The sequence below is a fragment of the Engystomops pustulosus genome, chromosome 7 (assembly GCF_040894005.1).
Source record: "Engystomops pustulosus chromosome 7, aEngPut4.maternal, whole genome shotgun sequence".
NCBI classification, from domain to species: domain Eukaryota; kingdom Metazoa; phylum Chordata; class Amphibia; order Anura; family Leptodactylidae; genus Engystomops; species Engystomops pustulosus.
Window position 1 is genome coordinate 20,249,036 of NC_092417.1, and position 9,137 is coordinate 20,258,172.

A 9,137-nucleotide genomic window follows, 5' to 3' on the forward strand; every position below is an offset into this window, starting at 1 on the left:
AACCCAGTACTATGGGACAAGAACTGGTTTGACGTATGGAGAATTCACCATACTACAGAAAAAGATTTTGCCTATTATTCCCCAAGACACAGAACCTACTCACGCATCGACATGGTCATTATAGATAGATTCCTACTAGATAGGAGGCTAGCCTCTGATATTGGCAATATATAATGGTCCGATCACGCATATATATTTCCAAGTGTGGTGGCCTTGGTGGAAATGAAAGAGACACCACCTGACAAAATGTCTTTAAGTGTATCGTTATGCTGCAGTATTGGTAAATATTTATTGACAATAGATTGACAATAGCTGTAATTTCCTTGTACTGTGTGGCCGTTTTCTGTGTGGAGAGTCAATCCTGAATTTATTTTTTAAATAGTGTAAATGGGGATGAGAATCCGTTACTCTCCTTGCTGTATTGCAAAGTGCTTTGCTGTAACCTCTCTCCCTCAGGTGAGTCGGTAACCCTTTGTAGGTATTGTAAATGTCCCATGAGGAGGAGGCCCTTTTGGCCCGAATGTACTCCCCAATGGGTAGGTTCCTGACTGTGTGATTAGGGTGACTACTGTTGGCCCTAAGCAAAGTGTTGCCACTGGAGGGCTTACGATAAAGACTGGTGATTACAGTGTTGGTTCTGGGGTCTCCAGTGAGACAAATGTCCAGGAAGGGGATGGTAAGTAAATTTCAAATTAAACTCGCTTTGGTTGAGGTAGGAGATGAAATCGACGACTCTCTCTCGGTGCCCACTCCACAACAGGAGACAGTCGTCGATGTATCTACCATACCACTGTATTTGAGACAAAAAGGGGTTGAATTCACTAAACAAATGTTGTTCCTCCCAAGTAGCTACGTACAAGTTTGCCAAAGTGGGGGAGAAGCAGGCCTCCCAACCTGTTGTAGAAAAAAAGTATCATCAAAAGAAAAAAAATTATTGGTAAGCAAAAATCTTAACACCACTATAATGTAGTCCTGTAGAGTTTAAGAATAGACACTGTGTTTGGCCAGATGGTATGCCACGGCCCTGCACGCCAAACCACGAGGGATGGAGGTATACAGGGCCGTGACATCACAGGACAACAAAGAATAATTAGACTTCCAGGTAAAATGTCCATAGTTGCAAGAACGGCTTTACGGTCTTTGATGTATGCTGGTAACTGGATGACCAATGGTTGCAGTAGAGTGTCCAACCAGGAACTTAGCCTTTCAAATAATGAATTGTTGCCAGAGACTATGGGTTGAAAACTGTATGGAAAACTGCCTTTATGCGTTTTGGGTAACGCGTTGAAATGCGGACAAATCGGGTTTGTAGGAAGTAAAAAGTCCTTTGGTCGCTCATCAAAGATTTGTAGATGTACCCCCTCCTGTAAAAGATCCAACATAACACCAGATATACTGGATGTGGGGTCCGCAGGTAGTTTACGATATGTGATGTTTCCCTCTAGCATTTGTAGAGCTGAGAGACAGTATAGTTCCTTATCCAAGATGACAATGGTGCCACCTTTGTCAGAGGGGCGTATGACGATGTAGGGATTGACGTATGGAGAATTCACCATACTACAGAAAAAGTTTTTCACCTATTATTCCCCAAGACACAGAACCTACTCATGCATTCCTACTAGATAGGATGCTATCCTCTAATATTGGCAATATACAATGGTCTAATCACGCACCGGTAGAAGTCACATTCAAAGACACATTCCCATGTAACACAGATTTCATATGGAAACTGAATATTTCAGATCTTGCCAAACCAGAAAACTCTGCCACAATAGAAACCAGTTTAAGGGAATTTCTCTCCTTTAATAACAATGATTTAGTGAACCGCTTTTGTCTGTGGTTAACACACAAAATGTATATAAAAGATGATTTGATAAAACTTGGCAGCAGATTAGAGAAAGAAATAGAGAAATTGCATCCCAAATGCTCCATATTGAATCTCTAGAAAGACAAAACAAAACTTAACCTTCTACTTCTCTTAATGAAGCCTTAACCATGGCTAGAACCAACCGAGCAATCTACTCTTAGACAAATATGCAAAATCCTTAGAGAAGCTTAAAATAAAATATTATGCCCACGACCAGAAGGCAGGTGCTTTATTGGCCCGCTATATAAAACAACGTACCCAGAAAACCAAAATTCCACACATATTCCATCATAAAACGGGAAAGAAGCTAATGTCACCTAGAGCAGAGGTCCCCAACCGCCGGTCCGCGGACCAGGACCGGGCCGTTGGAGTTTATCAGCCGGTCCGCGCAGGGGCGCCTCCTGCTCAACGAGGGGGCGGCACCGGCCAGCACTGAGCTCCCGCACTGGACGGCACCACGTTGCAGCCCTCCGTCTGGCACCTTGCGCCCACCCCCCCGACGCCGCTGGCACCTTACCACAGCCCCCAGACCCTGCTGGCACAAGCTTCTGCCCCCCTGCCGGCCTGCACCAAACTCCTGCCGGCCGGCCAGCACCACTTTCCAGTGCTCTGTCTGGCACCATGCTCCCGGCCGCCAATGTGCTGTCACCCCCCACTCCTCACATAACTTCGCTCTCGCCCATATCACCCAGCTCCCCCTCCACTCCCGTCTCAACCCTGCTCCGCTAACGCCCCCTCCAGGCTCTCGGCTCCCCCTGCCCCCGCTCAAGCTCCAGGCTCCTTTCCTGCTCCCTCCGCTAACGTCCCCCCTGCTCCCGGCTCTCCGCCCCCCGCTCCCAGCTCTCCGCTCCCTTCGGTTCCCGGCTCTCCGCTCCCTCCTCTCCACTCCTGTCTCAACCTGTCTCCGATAACGCCCCTGCTCCCTGGGGCTCCCTGCCCCTGCTCCATGCTCCCCTACCGTTCCCTCCGCTCTCGGCTCTCTGCTCCCTCTGCCCCCCCGCTCCCGGTTCTCAGCTCTTGAGCTACCCGCTTCCAGCTCTCCGCTCCTGGCTCCCCTTCCACCCCCCTCTCAACCCGGCTCCGCTAACGTCCCCCCCCCCCCCTTCCAGGCTCTCGGCTCCCTGCTCCCCCTGCCCCCGCTTAAGCTCCAGGCTCCCTAGCCACACGGCTCTCGGCTCTCACGACCTACCCGCTCCCGGCTACCTCACCGCGCCACCACCGCTGCAGGACAAGGCACGGAAATTTCCAAGAACACAATAGAGAGGTAAGGTTACTTTATCTTTGCATATATATGTGTAATATGTGTATATATGTGTAATATGTGTATATATGTGTAAATATATGTAATATGTGTGTATATACATATATATGTGTGTGTGTATATGTGTGTTTGTATATATGTATATGTGTGTGTATATATGTATGTGTATGTATGTGTGTATATGCTGTATCTACTGTTTGTTTATGTGTATATATGCTGCATGTATATGCAGCATTTGTGATATTTATCAGGGCTTCTATTTTTTACTTGGAAGTACTCGGTATGCATTTTACACTACTTGGCGGTACGTTGTATCTATTTTATAATACTTGGTGGCATGCTGTGTGCATTTTATTCTACTCGGTGGCACGCTGGATGCATTTTATACTACATGGTGATACGCTGTATGCATTTTATACTACATGGCGGTATTCTGTATGCATTTTATACTACATGGTGATACGCTGTATGCATTTTATACTACATGGCTGTACGCTGTATGCATTTTATACTACACGGTGATACGCTGTATGCATTTTATACTACATGGCGGTATTCTGTATGCATTTTATACTACATGGTGATACGCTGTATGCATTTTATACTACATGGTGATACGCTGTATGCATTTTATACTACATGGCGATACGCTGTATGCATTTTATACTACATGGCGATACGCTGTATGCATTTTATACTACATGGCGGTATTCTGTATGCATTTTATACTACATGGTGATACGCTGTATGCATTTTATACTACATGGCTGTACGCTGTATGCATTTTATACTACACGGTGATACGCTGTATGCATTTTATACTACATGGCGGTATTCTGTATGCATTTTATACTACATGGTGATACGCTGTATGCATTTTATACTACATGGTGATACGCTGTATGCATTTTATACTACATGGCGATACGCTGTATGCATTTTATACTACATGGCGATACGCTGTATGCATTTTATACTACATGGCGCTATTCTGTATGCATTTTATACTACATGGTGATACGCTGTATGCATTTTATACTACATGGCGGTATGCTGTATGCATTTTATACTACATGGCGGTATTCTGTATGCATTTTATACTACATGGTGATACGCTGTATGCATTTTATACTACATGGCGATACGCTGTATGCATTTTATACTACATGGCGATACGCTGTATGCATTTTATACTACATGGCGGTATGCTGTATGCATTTTATACTACATGGCGGTATTCTGTATGCATTTTATACTACATGGTGATACGCTGTATGCATTTTATACTACATGGCGATACGCTGTATGCATTTTATACTACATGGCGATATGCTGTATGCATTTTATACTACATGGTGATACGCTGTATGCATTTTATACTACATGGCGATACGCTGTATGCATTTTGCATTGCTTTATTTTTACACCAAACCAATATGATGGATCTGGTCCGGACACTCCCTGATATCTTATATTATGAGCTTCACCCCTCCATAATCCCACCCCATATGACCAAAGCCCGGCTCCCACCACCACCGGGCCATGGAAAACTGGTCTAGCTTAAAGCCGGTCCCTGGTGCAAAAAAGGTTGGGGACCTCTGACCTAGAGACATAGCAAATGGCTTTATGGAACACTACTCTGAACTTTATAATCTAGCGAACAATAACTTGTTACAGTCCCCCACAGCGGATCTGATATCAGGTTTCTTAGATAAACTTCATCTTCCTAAAATAATGAAAACACAATTAGTGCAACTAAACAAACCCATAACTACAGAAGAAATCAATAATACCATTAAAGCCGTCCCACTGAACAAAGCCCCAGACCCAGACGGACTTACAAGAGCGTACTATAAAAAATTTGCAAAAAAATCCTAACTCCTTACATGCTTAAATTATACTCCCTAGCTGCACAAAATGGGAATTTTCCCAAAGAATTTTTAGAAGCTATAATCATAACCCTTCCTAAACCAGGGAAATCACATGACCGCCCTGTCAACTTCCGTCCAATTTCCTTGTTGAATGAGGACACAAAAATATACGCCAAAATGATAAACCAATATTAAAAATACTCATAGGACCAGACCAAGCGGGGTTCATCCCCTCAAGACAAGCTCCCGATAACATCAGAAGGACTATAAACTTAATACAACATTGCGAGCTAAATAACATCCCAACTGCCTTTATTACTGTTGACGCCGAAAAGGCGTGCGACAGGGTAAACTGGGAATATTTATTTGCAGTACTCCAAAGGTATGGTCTGAAAGGCCATATTTTTATAGCAAAAAAGGCTCTCTACTCTTTCCCATCAGCCAAAGTACCGTATATACTCGAGTATTAGCCGAGTTTTGCAGCACAAAAAATGTGTTTTAAAACAAACTCGGCTTATACTCGAGTAAAATAAATAAATAAATAAATAAAAACTCACCTTTCCAGCGGCCCCCGCAGTGGCGGCAGGTCTGTACGACGTCACATGGTATTGTGTGTGCCGGCAGCCAGCACACACTCTTGATGTCAGCAGTGGCGGCTGACGTCAGAGCTGTGTGCTGCACGGACCTGTCGCCGGAAAGGTGAGTTTCGATTTATTTATTTTTTTAATCAACTGGCTGTACCACGGGCAACGGGGGAGCCGCTGCACGACGGGGCGGGGGAGCCGCTGCACAATGGGACAGGGGGTTGGCTATCTACTGGAGCAGGGGCTGCTTGCTATATTCTGGGGCAGGGGCTGCTAGCTATATACTGGGGCAGGGGATGCTGGCTATATACTGGGGGCAGGGGCTGCAGGCTGTATACTGGGGCAGGGAGCTGGCTATATAACTGGTTGATATGGGCTGGCAGGCTAAATACTGGGGGACAGGTGCTGGCTATATACTATGAGTGGGAGGTCCGAGGGGGTGGTCCGAGGCGCTGCCTCTTCCCCGGACTGCCCTGCTTGCTCCATAAGCTGGCGGTCACCGCCCTAAACCCACCCGCAATCACGCCACCGCTTTGAGAGCGGTCCGACGTTTCTATTGTACTCCGCAGCGGTGTTAGATAGCGTTATCGGAGGTTTCCAATAACGCCATCATTCTTTTTTTTAATTTGTTTTATTAAAAGCAGGAGCACAGAAAGAACATTAGGAACACAGTCCTTATCGCATTGTGATACATCAACCAGGAGTCACATAAGTTAATAATTGTAACATAACATTTCAAACAAATCTCCACAAACACATGTTCTATTTTCACCCGTGCCCCCACTAACTTTTAGTGAATTGAGAACGGAAGCTATGGTGGAGTCTCCAGGTTCCACAGGTGGTCCCTGAAGATCTCCTCAAGATAACACATAACTGCAACCAAAGGAAGGAGAAATGAGGCTAGTAGGGATGGTGGGTGACGGGGAATGCAGGGAAGGGCAGAGGGGTAGATAAGGAAAGGTGAGGTGTGGCAGCGTCCAGGTCAGGAGGCAAAAAAGTAGTCAAGATAGGTTGTATGTCAGATAGATTGTCTGTATTCAGTAGATTGTTGGAAGAGGATCCATGGCTGCCAGGTTTTGTTGAATTTAACGTATGTGCCGTGTATAGAGGAAGTAAGGTCTTCCATGCGCATGATATCGTTAACCTTAGCAATCCATATTGTGACCTTCGGAGGAGAAGTCTGTTTCCAGAGTACTGGGATGCAAGACCGGGACGCAATTATTAGAAAGCGTAGTAGAGATCTCTTGTATGCCCGCGTGGAAACGCCGCAATGGTGGAGGATGAGGAGAGGAGGATCTAGTGCCACAGAATTCCCACAGTTTGAGGAGATTAAAGGAAACCTACCATTTCAAATGGTAGGTTTAAGCTGTAAACACCGAGCACCTGCCGGTGCTTAGTTTCGTTAGTGTTAAAACCGCGGTATCGCGGTTTTAACACTTTTTAAACTTTATAGCAGAAGCCGCTTCGGCGCTGCTGCGCGACCGTGCGCGCGCAACGCCTGCGGCATTTCCTATGTAGGCGCGCGCACGATCGTGCGCACGCAGCGCCGAAGCAGTTTATGCTATAAAGTTTAAAAAGTGTTAAAACCGCGATACCGCGGTTTTAACACTAACGAAACTAAGCACCGGCACCAGCTCACCCTGAGCTGGTGCTCGGTGTTTACAGCTTACACCTACCATTTGAAATGGTAGGTTTCCTTTAAGCGTTTCAAGCTTTCCCAAAAGGGGGCGAGGATCCGACAGGACCAGAACATGTGCAGAAAGGTCCTCAGCATGTTGAGGGTGCCAGCGGGAAGATAGTATGTAGCCTAGTAGGAACTCTATACCATCTGGACATGAGTTTGTATCCTGCTTCTTGGTATCTGGAGCTCACCGAGGTGCTATGACATAATTCAAAGATGCACGTTTTCTGTTCAGGTGTAAGTGAAATGTTTAAGTCAGTTTCCCATTGCGTCAGGTATTGAGGGCCAGGGTCGTCAGGGACGGATAGAAGACATGAATACGAGAAAGAGAGCGTGTGGCAAACTGTGCCAGTGCTGGAGCAAAGGCATTCAAATGAGGTTTTATTTTTGGAGAATTGAGAACATGGAGGGAGGTCAAATAGTGTCATAGTTGTTGAGCTTTCCACGCTCCCAATGGACAAGGGTCTGTCAGTTCCGTAAGCTGTTGAGTAGTCAACCATGCTGAGTCCCTACTAAAATGTTCTGCCCTAAACTTGCCCGCCCGTCTCCATTGCTTAAATACTGTATCTTCGCATCCTGGGGAAAAATCAGGATGCCCCAAAATTGGCGTCATCGGGGACTGTTCGGGTAAAAACCTTTCCCTAATTGTTTCCAGTTGGCAATGGTTGATAGTTGAACCTATCGTGGGGTGCGATTTTAAGGCTGTTGTTCTCTCAGTGTGCAGCCACGGCATTGCCTGTAGCGGGATTGTCGTAAAGGACTGCTCCAGAGCCACCCAGGGCTTCAGGCTGGATTTACAGCACCAGTCTAGGGTTCTGGCTAGGTGGGCTGCCGTGTGGTATCCTTTGAAATCTGGTAGTCCAATACCCCCCCGCGATCTTAGAGTGATACAAAGTAGTGCGTTTGATTCTGACAGGTTTGCCAGCCCAGACGAATTTGTGTTGGATGGCATTTGGGGAGCGAAAATATGCTTTTGGTATCTTAATAGGGAGTGCTTGAAAATGATACAAGAAGAGTGGAAGTATATTCATTTTGAATATAGCACATCTCCCAAACCATGAAAAAATGCCCTTGGTCCATCTGGAGCAGTCCTCTCGTACTTTGTTAAGTATCGGAAGAAAATTGAGGGTGTAAAGCCTAGATAAGTCAGGTGGTAATTGTGTCCCTAAGTAAGTGATACTCTGGGATGCCCACTTAAAGTTGAATGACTCTCTCAGTGTTTCCTGAAGATGGTCCGGGAGAGAAATATTTAGAGCTTCCGACTTGGACCAATTAACACGGAAGTGAGATAGTTGGGCAAACGTGTGTATCTCGTTCATTAAGTTAGGGAGAGAGATCTGTGGATTGGTCAAGAAAAAGAGAAGATCATCCGAGTAGGCTGCTATTTTGTATGTGATCCCCTGCACTCTTATCCCGGAAATGTCTTGATTAGATCGTATTCGACAGAGAAAGGGTTCTCTGGACAAAGAGTAGGGGCGAAAGTGGACAGCCCTGCCTAGTACCATTTTGTATCTCAAAACTATCTGAGGGAGTACCATTCACTCGGATAGACGCTGAGGGGCAGGAGTATAGAGACATAATCCAATAAAACATTTTGGTCCGAATACCAAACACCCGAAGGACCTTGGACATGTAGGGCCAACTCACTCTATCAAAGGCTTTTTCTGCATCCGTTGATAGAAGTATGAGCGGTATATGTTCCATCTGTGCTTTGTATATCAGATTAATGGCCTTGGTAGTATTGTCCCTGGCTTCCCTTCCCAGCAAAAACTTGGCCTGGTCCGAGTGGATGGCATTTAATAGGAGGGGAGCAAGTCTCATCGCTATGATTTTGGCAAATAACTTGAGGTCCTGAATTAACAATGAAATTGGG